The sequence below is a fragment of the Eriocheir sinensis genome, chromosome 34, assembly GCF_024679095.1.
Source record: "Eriocheir sinensis breed Jianghai 21 chromosome 34, ASM2467909v1, whole genome shotgun sequence".
Taxonomy (NCBI): Eukaryota; Metazoa; Arthropoda; class Malacostraca; order Decapoda; family Varunidae; genus Eriocheir; species Eriocheir sinensis.
Window position 1 is genome coordinate 15,340,582 of NC_066542.1, and position 12,500 is coordinate 15,353,081.

The 12,500-nt window shown below is 44.1% G+C and overlaps 1 long non-coding RNA gene across 1 annotated transcript in view; it reads left to right on the forward strand.

Moving 5' to 3' along the window:
• The window catches only part of LOC127007138 (uncharacterized), a 104,786-nt gene that overhangs the window by 74,759 nt on the left and 17,527 nt on the right, over positions 1–12,500 (forward strand). The window contains exon 5 of the long non-coding RNA XR_007760083.1: positions 7,757–7,913. This is a non-coding gene — a long non-coding RNA (uncharacterized LOC127007138). The remainder of the gene's footprint in view (positions 1–7,756; positions 7,914–12,500) is intronic.

The following is a 12,500-nucleotide window of genomic DNA, read 5'->3' on the forward strand; positions in this document are numbered from 1 at the left end:
GAAGATAGAGTATAATAGGGATGAGGAAGAGGAGGAAGAGGAGACTAGTGCGGGACAGAGAAAAAGATAGGAGAAGAGGAGGAGACGACGAAAGAAGGATAGGAGGAAGGACAAGGAGAGGGGACGGGGAGAGGAGAAAGCGGGGAGGATACCAGGGACAAGGGGAGAGGGGACAAGGCGACAGGGTAAAAAAAACACAGGAAAATACCCCAAGAATCTTTTTACAACATGGAATAGTCCTTAAGTGCAGGGCGTTTGGGGTGAAGTGCTGGGGCGGTTTCTGGATGGTGGGTTGCGCCTCTCCTCCTCCTCCTCCTCCTCCTCCTCCTCCTCCGCCTCCTCCCCGTCTCGATGTCTACGTAATTATGCGACAGATTTGTATAATGAGAGCAAGTTTTTAATGAAAGCATCGCACGTTACTGGCGATTAAGGATGAGAGCGCCGTGAAAAAAACGTCGCGTCTCTGTGTGCGTGTGTGTGTGTGAGGGGGGAAAGGGGGGTTGAGGAGGGGGAAAGGGGCGTTCTTTCCTTCTCATTCTTTTTTCTTTTTTTCTTTCTCCTTTTCTATCTATTTATCTCTATCTCGTTCTTGTGTGTGTGTGTGTGTGTGTGTGTGTGTGTGTACTCTTCTTATTCGAACTTGCTTGTTCTTTGCTTCCTTTCGTTATTTTCATGTTCTTCTTCTTTATCTTCCTCTTCCTCCTTTGTTTCGTCTTCAACTTCCTCTTTTAACTACTACTACTACTACTACTACTACTACTACTACTACTACTACTACTACTACTACTACTACTGTACTAATACTATCAACATTACCTGTTTCTTTCTGTCTTCTTTCTCCTCCTCCTCCTCTTCCTCCTCGTCCTCCTCTTCTTCCTCTCTCTCCAGACAAGTCTATTGGACATTACTTTATGAGTCTCTCTGTGTGTGTGTGTGTGTGTGTGTGTGTGTGTGTGTGTGTGTGTGTGTGTGTGTGTGTGTGTTTGGAAAGGCCGTACACTGAGCCCATAAGTCATGTGCACCAATGGGGACTGTGTATACCTACATAGACTGCGTGTGCGTGTTATATGTGTGTGCGTATTGTGTGTATGTTTTCGAGTTGTGTGTACCGAAGTGTATATCCAGCCGTGACGTGTGTGTGTGTGTGTGTGTGTGTGTGTGTGTGTGTGTGTGTATCCCTCCATCTGTCTATCTATCTCTTAATAAACTTTTTTAAATAATAACGCCGTCTCATTTTTATGCAATCAATTACCCATTAATCTTATCTCCCTCTTTCTCTCCCTCTCTCCCTGCCTCTTCCTCTCTCCCTCCCGTCACGCCTCCCCCTCCTCCTCTTCCTCCTCCTCCTCCTCCTCTTCCCTTCCTCCCCTTTCCCATAACCAACTCAGGAGGTAATTTATGTCAATTCTTCAACTCTTATTAATTAAAAAAGAGGACAAAAAGAGTAGGATGAAAAATATCAGGCACAGCAGCAGCAGCAACGACAACTACGACCTCGCTTTCCCATTTTCTTCTTCAGCGAGGCGCAAACTCCCATTTTCTTTTGCCTTTTTCTTTTCTTTTTAAGGGGTAACTCCTCGGGCGGCTCGGCAATGCGTCTCTCTCATTTTATACGAAGGAGGCGGCGAAGGTGTATTAAATCCTTATTGAGCCCGTGTTCCTGAGAGCCTGGAGGGGGAGGAGGAGGAGGAAGAGGAGGAGGAGGTGTGGAGGAGGAAGAAGGGGGGATGAGTAATGTGTGAATGATGAAAGATGTATCGACTGTGTTGCTTGAGAGAGAGAGAGAGAGAGAGAGAGAGAGAGAGAGAGAGAGAGAGAGAGAGAGAGAGAGAGAGAGAGAGAGAGAGAGAGAGAGAGAGAGAGAGAGAGAGAGAGAGAGAGAGAGAGAGAGAGAGAGAGAGAGAGAGAGAGAGAGAGAGAGAGAGAGAGACCTCACCCGATGTATATAACTATCAATACATATTTTATTTTGTTGATACAGATAAATGCTGGAATTGTTCTGTTATTTGATAGAAGGAGGAATAGGAGGAGCGGTGGAGTTGAAGGAAGAGGAGGAAGAGGAGGAGGAGAAAAAAGAGAAAAGAAGGAAGTAGGAATAACAATAATAAAAAGAATAAAAGGAAAAAGAGGAATTAGTGAGGCAAAAGAAGACTAATCATAAAGAAAAAGAAGAAACATGGAAACATCGAAGGGTAGGTAATATAAATGCCTTTCGTTAATAAAGAGGCTACATTCATAAACGATATAATCTTCTCTTTAGCAGATATATGGATGAAGGAAGTGATGGCGGTGGTCATGTTTTAGTGTTATGTTACTTATGAGAGAGAGAGAGAGAGAGAGAGAGAGAGAGAGAGAGAGAGAGAGAGAGAGAGAGAGAGAGAGAGAGAGAGAGAGAGAAATAGAGAGAGAGAGAGAGAGAGAGAGAGAGAGAGAGAGAGAGAGAGAGAGAGAGAGAGCGAAGAGAGAGAGAGAGAGAGAGAGAGTGAGAGAGAGAGAGAGAGAGAGAGAGAGAGAGAGAGAGAGAGAGAGAGAGAGAGAGAGAGAGAGAGAAAGCATTTTAGATATCATGCGGTGATATGCAGTCTAATTTACGACTATATATCCCCATACTCTCTCTCTCTCTCTCTCTCTCGCCATAAATAATGAGGACAGGCATATTTTCAGATTAATAATGATGGAATTTTTGCATTATCGGTTAATATTTTGTGTCCGTCATCGAATTTATGTGGTGGTGGTGGTGGTGGTGGTGGGGTTGGTGGTGGTGGTGGTGGTAGTGGTTGGGGTGTGTCGGGGGAAGGGTGCTAAAAGGGTGTATTGTTTATCATTAAAGTAGTAGTGGTAGTAGTAGTAGTGGTAGTGGTAGTAGTTGTAGTAATAGTAGTAGTAGTAGTAGTAGTAGTAGTAGTAGTAGTAGTAAATGTAATAATGATAAACAATTACATATATTTTTATCCACCATTTTTGTCCCTTTAACGAATTCCTTTGTATCAATATTCCTTTTATAAACACACACACACACACACACACACACACACACACACACACACACACACAGCGATGCCACCCACCCACCCATATACATACATAATTTCAATCACCAGGTGTGTGTTTGTGTGTGTGTGTGTGTGTGTGTGTGTGTGTGTGTGTGTGTGTGTGTGTGTGTGTACGTACGTTAATTAAAAACACGTCACCACATTTACCTGTCACGTGGAACACAATTAGTGCCCCCCTAAAAAAAATGCCCACCCCCACATTTACCCCCTACTCTCCCCCCTTCTCTCCCGCTCTCTCCCCTTCCCTTCTCCCCTCTCCCGCCACCCATTTACATTCCTCTCCCTTCTCTCTCCCTTTCTCTCTATATACGCTTTTTTTTTCATTATTATTATTATTTCCTTCTGTCTCTCTCTGTCTCCCTTTTTTGTTATTCAATTTCTCTTTCTCTCTTTCGCTTTTTAATTCGTTTCCAGTTTCCAATCACCTGTTTTTGAAAGTGTTTAAAAAAAAGTGTCTGGTTTACCTTTTGCAATGAGGAAAAGAGGGAGGGAGGGAGAGAGGAACGGAGGGAGGGGGACAGAAAGAGAGTTACATATTGGTTTGTCTTTTTTCTCTTTCTTTCTTTTCAAATGAGGGGAAAGGTGAGGGAGAGGGAGAGGGGAAGGGCAAGTGAGAGGGTGAGGGAGATATGAGAGTGAGGAAGGGAGGGGAAAGGGAATTAGAGGGAGAGCAGAAGGGGAAGAGAGAGGGGTGTGTATGGAAAGGGTAGCTAATAAGGGGAAGAGAGAGGGACATGTGAAGGAAAGAGGGGAAGAGAAAGGAAGAAGAGAGAGAAAGGAGGGAAAGAGGGGGATAGAGGAGAGAGATGCAGAAAATAGGTACTAAGAAAGGGGAAGAGAGGAGGAATGGAGGAATGGGAAGAGAGAGAGAAGTGAAGTAGAGGAAGAGAAGAGTGGAGGAAAGGGAAAGAAGAGAGATGGAGGGATGATGGAGGTTAGTTATTGGAGTGAGGAGAATGGGTGAAGGGAAGGAAGGAATGGAGAAAAAGGTGAACAGGGGAAGGAGATAGTTTGAAAGGGGAAGAAAAGAGAGTGAGAGAAGGAAAGACCCATACCTACGTCTCTCTCTCTCTCTCAAAATTCATTTCCTGTTTGGTTCATAAATTTTACTTTGATTCTTATTGTCTTCTTATTTTCTTTTGTATTCGTTCCCAGTTTCTTATTTTCATATTTCGTTCTTTTAAATCGGTTTCTAGTTTTCCCTTTCACAAATTAATCATTTCTCCCTATCTGCAAATGACCTCTGCGTGTCCATCAATAATTAATAGCTTACCTGGGCTTACCTGGGGTCATTTGATGTAATTAGTTTAACCCGCTTTTACCTGTGTGCTTCCTTTTTACTCAGCGGCGGGCGTGTGTGTTGTGTCATCCCCCTGTCGACTAAGCTTTTCATTAGTTACCCATCAAAAGGCTCCTGACGTGCTTTGTTGTTTATTTCGTCCCTCCCTTCATGTTGCTATTTCATTCCCTCGAACACCACTATTTTGTCGCACTTTTACCTCTACTACTACTACTACTTCTACTACTACTACTACTACTACTACTGCTGCTGGTGCTGCTGCTACTATTGCTGCTGTTTCGTTTTTAATTTGGAGGTGGAGGCGAGTTGAATGTGAAGGGGAGGGAGGAGTGAAAGGGTTGAAGAGGATGAGGATGTTTCAATTCCCTTTTGTTTCGTTTCAGTTCAACATCAACCTTCTGCTTCGTTTGCAATTACCTATACTCTCTTCTACTCCTCTTTTACTCTTCTTTCAATCTGTTTTATCCACTCTTTTTTTTGTTATCTTTAGGAAAACGATATCTTTCCTTTTTCTTCACTGGTTTGGGATGAGGATGTTGGAACCCTTTCTCCTAAACTGCCATCTTCCCCATCTTCTATTTTCTTCTCCCTTTCTACCACTCTCCCTTCAATGGTCCTCAACTCCCCAGCTCTATTCTCCCCTTGCTACCCCTTTTTTCATGCCTCCTTATCTCCCCATCTTCCATTCTCCCATTTTCTGATTCCTTCCCAAATCCCCAAGCTCTGTTCCCCCTATTCATCCCAAGCCTCTATTCCCCTTATTACCCCTTTCCTCCTGCTTTTCCTAACTCCCCAGCCTCTAGTCCCATTTCCATCCCCTTTCCTCCCCTTTCCCTAATTCCCCCCCAGATCCCCAGCCTCCATTTCTCTTTCCAACCCTTTTCCAACCACTCTCCAATTCCTCCCCAACTCCCCAACCCCTTTCCTCCTACTTCCCCACCACCCAACTTCTCGTCCCATTTCCTCCCCCTTCCTCATTCCTTCCAACTCCCCACCTTCCATTTCTCTCTCCAACCCTTTTCCAACCTCTTTCCTCATTTCTCCCCGACTCACCCAGCCTGCATCCCCCTTCCCACCCCTTTCCTCACCCTTTCCTCATCCCTCCCCTTTCCCAGCCTCTGTTCCCATTTCCTCCCCTTCCGCGCTCCCCTGCTCCCCTTTTTTTCATCAGGGGCAGGCCGCCATGCTGAAATTTTCATATATACCACAAAGGCAGCGTCAGTGGAGCGGGGAACAGCCGGCCGCCGCGCCCCGCCAAATGAAAATATCCTTTTGTTTTGCATTGGCAGCGTTGCTTTGTGGTCAACTGTGCTAGTGTATTGTGGCGGCGGTGGCGGTGTGGTGGTGGCGGCGGTGGTAGTGATGGTGGTGAGGGGGAGGGAGGAGAGAGAGCGAGGGAGGAAGATGGGTATGTGAGTGAGAGGGGAGAGGTATACCAGTGTGTGTGTGTGTGTGTGTGTGTGTGTGTGTGTGTGTGTGATTGTTTGCGTGTTTGATGTGCGGTACTTTGATAATTAGTGTTGTTACTACCACTAAAAAACATATATGCAAGGGGTAACTATCCCATTCCATCAATTCATTTAGTTTCCTTGATATCAGAGAAGAATTACAGTACTAACAATGCATTATACTATTTATATCACTCTATCATACTGTATTCTGTTCTTTTTTTCCACAGTGAAGGAAGCAGCTCAAGGGCAAAAAAATAATTAAGAAAAAACCCCGTTAATCTATCATACTGTTCATACGATCATACTGCTCCTTTCTTATTATTCTTCATGTTATATCGTAAAGTTAACCATTGTGCCTCAAAATGTTTTGACTTATACCTTCGTCCGACGGGGTTGTTTGTGTAAGGGCGGGTCTCCATTCGGCTTGTTCCTCAGGTAGCCTTTAATCTTTGCCTTAACACCGTCCTTAGCTTAATCTCTACGCCTTCTGTACCCTTAAGTGGCGATATACGCTTCGTCGCCTGGACATGGGTTCGACTCCAGTGCAGGTTAATGAGTATGTATCTTTCTGTATTTATCTATCTGTATGTATATATGTATATGTGTGTATGTATATTCTCAGTCTCCCTCACCCTTTCCTCCCTCCGCCGCATACGAGAGAGAAAACGACAGGCGGCAAAGCACAACAAAATTCCCGGTTTCTGTGACGAGCGAACGAACGAAAATTTGAAAAAACAACCCGTATAGAAAATGGAGGAGGGACTGCCCACAAAGAGCTCGATATTGAACGTTTTTCCCTCCACGGACCAACAGAAACGGACGGATATTCGCACGACTTTTGCTTTTGTGGCCGCGTGCCCCACCTCGCCTCCGCCACCATGCCGCCGCCTACCTGTATATCTGCCTACATACCTGCGCGAACCTTTCCTTTTCGTTTTATTCCTGTAGTGTGTGGGTGTTTGTGTTTGGGGGGGGAGGGGATTTGGGGGGTTGTTTTATATTTTCTCGTTTTCTCTTTATTTCGCATCTGTTTCGATACAAAAGAACACGTGGTCCATGGAGGGGTATGTTTTACGGGTGACTTTTGTATTTTCCACTTTTTCTCTTTCAGTTTAACTTTTTTTACTTTTTGGTGTGTTGTGTCCATTTTACTCTTCACTCTCTCGCGATCTACCTTTTATTTAGCCTTTTGGGGGGAAATAATTGGCAATTTCTACAAAACCCTTCAGATCACTTTTTTTTTTTTTTACAGCAAAGGAGACAGCTCAAGGGCACAGAAAAATAAAACGATAATGAAAAAAAAAAGCCCGCTACTTGCTGCTCCTAAAAAGACTACAGAGTGGCCAAAAGGGAGGTCAATTCCGGGAGGAGAGGTGTCCTGATACCCTCCTCTTGAAAGACTTCAAGTCATAGGCAGGAGGAAATACAGATGAAGGAAGATTGTTCCAGAGTTCACCAGTGTAACGGATGAAAAAAATGAAGATGCTGATTAACTCTTGCATAAGGGGTTTGGACAGTATAGTGATGAGCATGAGTAGCAAATCGTGTGCAGCGGGGCCGCGGGAGGGGGGGAGGCATGCAGTTAGCAAGTTCAGAAGAGCAGTCAGCGTGAAAATATCGATAGAAGATAGAAAGAGAGGCAACATGGCGGCGGAATTTAAAAGGTAGAAGACTTTCAGTATGAGGAGGAGAGCTGATGAGACGAAGAGCCTTTGACTCCACTCTGTCAAGGAGAGCTGTGTGAGTGGAGCCCCCCCACACATGAGATGCATACTCCATACTCCATACTATACGTTCACTTTCCTTGCTTGTTTAAAAATGTACCTGATCTATATTGTCTGATAACCTCGTTTGCCTCTACTCATGCACGGTATATAGGGTCGGGGTTGATGGGTGGACGATAAGGGACTGCAATTTTGTGCCACTTATGATGCTCCCCTCTTCACCGGCAGCTCGAGTGGCCGCCTGTGATAGCTGCAGTGGACGGCGGCACCCTCGAAAGAGACTGACGTGACTCCACTTAATATCCGTGCAGGGAAGCAGCCCTGGGGAGGTGTATGTACATATACATGGCTGGAGTGTCAGATCCAAAGCTGTACTGCAGGTTAGGTAAGTATTATTATTTTGCCTTCCACTGTTGTTTGTCTGAATGATTTTGAAATGATCTGATTGTTTTGTGATGTGATAATGTTGTGACTGTTGTGTGTTGCTGGCATTGGCAACCAGAACTGCACTGGGCACTCTAGTTGAGGTCTCGCAACAAATTATACAAAAGGAACATTACTTTCTATATTTGTCTTATTCTTCTGCCTGTCTGAATAATGTTGAATTGATATGCAAACTATATGATGATTATTGTTTGACTGTTGCTGGTGTTGCTGTAATTTGGAACCAGAACTGTATTGCGCAGTGTAGTCGAGGTCACGCAAACGAGTTATACGAGAATATCATTACTCTCGCGACAAACTTAGTCATGGCGTATTATTTTTACAGGCAGAATTAGATTGCAAGAGGGTTTTAGTTCATTGCTGATAAATACACCAAGACCCTTTGTTTCATATACGATCTATAGAGGCTTCTCACGCAGAACATAAACGATTTCTATTTCTAGGCCAAAAGTGTATTAGGAGGAGGAGGAGGAGGAGGAGGAGGTGAGGAGAACACTTAAAGCAAGGATAATTGCCTCCATGTAATCACCCGCTAAACACCAGCTGTTCTTGATAAGCCGCACGTCAAGCTTCCTTATCAGCTGATCTTCATGTGCTGCCTGTCAACACACACACACACACACACACACACACACACACACACACACACAGAGAGAGAGAGAGAGAGAGAGAGAGAGAGAGAGAGAGAGAGAGAGAGAGAGAGAGAGAGCATATAAAAAAAAGGTTCATCTGGTATTATAATCACACCTGGAATAGAAGGTAATTGGCCGCGGCAGACGAATGCTTCACAAAGGTAATTGAAACACCTGCCTAATTGCCGGACGAAAAGACCCGCCCACCTGTCAACCACCACCACCTCCACCACCACTATCACCTCTACAACCACCACTATCTCCACTTTGCTTGTTTAGGTTGTCTCGGTATTGTTGGGGGTGGGGATAGAGAGAGTGGTGTCGTTTGTGTCTCTCTCTCTCTCTCTCTCTCTCTCTCTCACATGTTTTGGGAGAGAGAGAGAGAGAGAGAGAGAGAGAGAGAGAGAGAGAGAGAGAGAGAGAGAGAGAGAGAGAGAGAGAGAGAGAGAGAGAGAGGTAATATGTATTCATGTATCAGAGTGGATGTTGTTGTTGTGGTGGTAGTGGTGATCTTTATTGTTGTTGTTGTTGTTGTTCTTCTTCTTCTTGCTGTTGTTGTTGTTGTTACTCCCGAGCTGACTTGTTATTTTTGGATGTTCGCTCTAGGTATTATCATTATTATTATTATTATTATTATTATTATTATTATTATTATTATTATTATTGTTGTTATTATTATTATTACCGTCGTCATAATTATCAGTAGAATTATAATTATTGGAGTTGTTGTTTTAATACCGCAATGGACAGCTCTCTCTTTTTTGTTGTTGGCATCACTGGTAACTGTTTTCAATATTAATGTCGTATCTTTTTTTGTCGGTTCTGTTAATATTATTGTTTGACAGCAACGCCACGCAAAAAAAAAAAAAATGGTAACAGCAAAAAATAAACAATTGCATCAAATATCACGGACGCCAATTTATACATTTTATTTCTTTTTTCTTTTTTTTGCGTGTGTGTGTGAACGCTGCGCTGTTGTGAAAACTGATGAAAAGAATTAAGCTTTGTAGTATATATGGGAGGCTAATGGCTTTTTCCTCTCTCTCTCTCTCTCTCTCTCTCTCTCTCTCTCTCTCTCTCTCTCTCTCTCTCTCTCTCTCTCTCTCTCTCTCTCACACACACACACACACACACACACACACACACTCACACACACACTCTCACACACACACACACACACACACACACACACACACACACACACACACACACACACACACACACACTCTCTCCCCTCTTGATATTTTCCTCTTAATGAAAAAAGAAATATATACATCAACACGCCCCTCTCTCCCTCTCTCTCCCTCTCTTACTCCACTCCCTTCCCTCCCCCTCCCTCCCCCTGTTTACCCTCCTTCCCTCTCCCCCCCTCCCCTCTTCTCCCTTCAGAAAGCAATACCTGAAGTCTTCTAATATCGAGTTGAAATGAGGGACAAATTTCCATCTTATTGTCAATCCCCCAGAATTTTGCCGCCTGCCCCCGCTCCTCCCCCTCCTCCCCTTCCCCACTCCCCCTCCCCCCTCACCTCCTCTCACCTCCAAAATCTATCAGCCGCTCTGTCAGGTGAGACCAAGGGTGAAAGGGCATATTGCGCCTCCTCCTCCTCCTCCTCCTCCTCCTCCTCCTCCTCCTCTTGTCGTCTTCCTCTCACCTCCTGGCGTTCGCTCAACACTTTTAATATTCCTGTTCTTTTCGTTCGTTTCCTTCTTGTTTTCTTCTTGATTTTCTTCTTCTTGATCGTTATTATTCTTGACATACTATTATCATTATTATTTTTATCATCTTTCATTATTTTACGTTTTTTTTATATATCCTCATTGTTTGTTTCCTCCCCTCCATCTCTTTCGCCTCCTCCTCCTCCCCCTCCTCCTCTGCCTCTTCCTACTTCTCCTATTCCTACATCTATATATCATCTTCTCGTTTCCTTCCCTTCATCATCATCATCATCATCATCATCATCATCATCATCATCATTGTTCTCCATCATCCCTTCCTCACCCTTAACTCACATGTTCTTCCTTCTTCGTCCACTCAGTTCACTTCTATTTTTTGGGGGGCATTATGGCGTTGCGTGCGTGGGTTGGGCGCTACAGTCGCTCTAGAAATGACATGAAATTGTATTGTTTTCTTGTGAGCCTAAAGGAAAGGTGGAGTGGGAGGATGGAGATCTAGGTCAGAAACAAAGACTTCATCCCACCCATCTTGCAACTCAAATATTCTACTCATGGATCACAGTAGGTTGGGTCAGGTTAGGTTTGGTTAAGATAGGTTAAGCAGGGTCAGGTTAAGTTAGGTTAGGTTAAGATTTGGTTAGGTTTGGTTAGGTTAGGTAAAGTTAAGTTAGAAAGTTAGGTTAGGTAAGGTTAAGTTAGGTTAGGTTAAGTTAGGTCAGGTTAAGTTAGGTTAGGTTAAGATTTGGTTAGGTTTGGTTAGGTTAGGTAAAGTTAAGTTGAAAGTTAGGTTAGGTAAGGTTAAGTTAGGTTAGGTTAAATTAGGCTAGGTTAAGTTAGGTTAGGTTAAATTAGATTATGTTAAATTAGGTTAGGTTAAGATTTGGTTAGGTTAAATTAGGTTAGGTTAAGTTAGGTTAGGTTAAATTAGGCTAGGTTAAGATTTGATTCGGTAAAGTTTGGTTAGGTTGATTTAGGTTAGGTTAAGATTTTGTTAGGGTTAAGTTAGGTTAAGTTAAGATTTTGTAATGTTAAATTAGATTAGGTTACGTTAAGTTAGATAGGGTTAGGTAGTCGCCTCTTAAGGGTCTCTATTGTCAACTAACCAGCCTATTCCTTCATATAGCAACCCATTTCTTTCTTAGCCTTCTTCATTCACTCATTACTATTTTCATTCTACCATCCACCTCCACCTCCTCATATTTCCATCCACTAACAAAGCCTCTTCCACGTTACCTCCCTCCGCCCTCATTCCTCCACTCCCTCTCTCCCCATCCACCCAGTCTCCTTCTCCTCATCTTCCTCCTCCTCCTCCCCATATCCTCCTCCTTCCCTCCTTCCCGAAGCCTTATATTCCTGAGAACGAGTCAAGTGTGTGTGCGTGTGTGTGTGTGTATGTGTGTGTGTTTATTGGATTGGAATGAGAAAGAAGTATAAGAAAAAGGAAGAGAAGAGAAGAGAGGAGAAGAAAGGAGAGAAGCGGTAAGAAAGTAGAAGGGAAGGAGTTTAATAATATCATAGCAAAAGAGGGAAAAAAAAACGAGGAAGAAAACGAAAAAGCAAATACGAAAATATGAAAATAAAGAAAGGGAAACAGGAATAATGAAGGAGGGGAGGAGGAGGAGGAGGAGGAGGAGGAGGAGGAAGGGAGTTAGTGAGAGCGCGTGTGTGAGAGAGACTGTGATTTAAGGGGTGAGAGAGAGAGAGAGAGAGAGAGAGAGAGAGAGAGAGAGAGAGAGAGAGAGAGAGAGAGAGAGAAGGAAAGAGGGAGGGAGGGAGGGAGAGAGCGAGGGAAAGTAAGATTCATTATGGAACAGGTCAGGTCGCCGGCTGGAATCAATGACCTCAAATTATTCATTTTAAACCCCATTCAGTGAGTCGTGAACAATAGTGCCGGGGAGGGTGACGCGCCGCGCGGCTCCCCTCGGCTGCCTCCACTCCTGCCCGCCACACTCCTGCCCGCCACACGCCCTTCCTACCACACCACCACCACCACCACCAGCTTTACTAACAATACTTCCACTACTACTGTTACACCGTTAGTACTTCTGTTGGTAATACTTCTGTTGCCTCCACGCCTGCCCGCCACACGCCTTCCCGCCACACGCCCTTCCTACCACACCACCACCACTTTACTAACACTACTTCCACTACTACTGCTCCAAATGTTCATGTCACACCGTTAGTACTTCTTCTATTAATACCTCTGTTGCCTCCACGCCTCC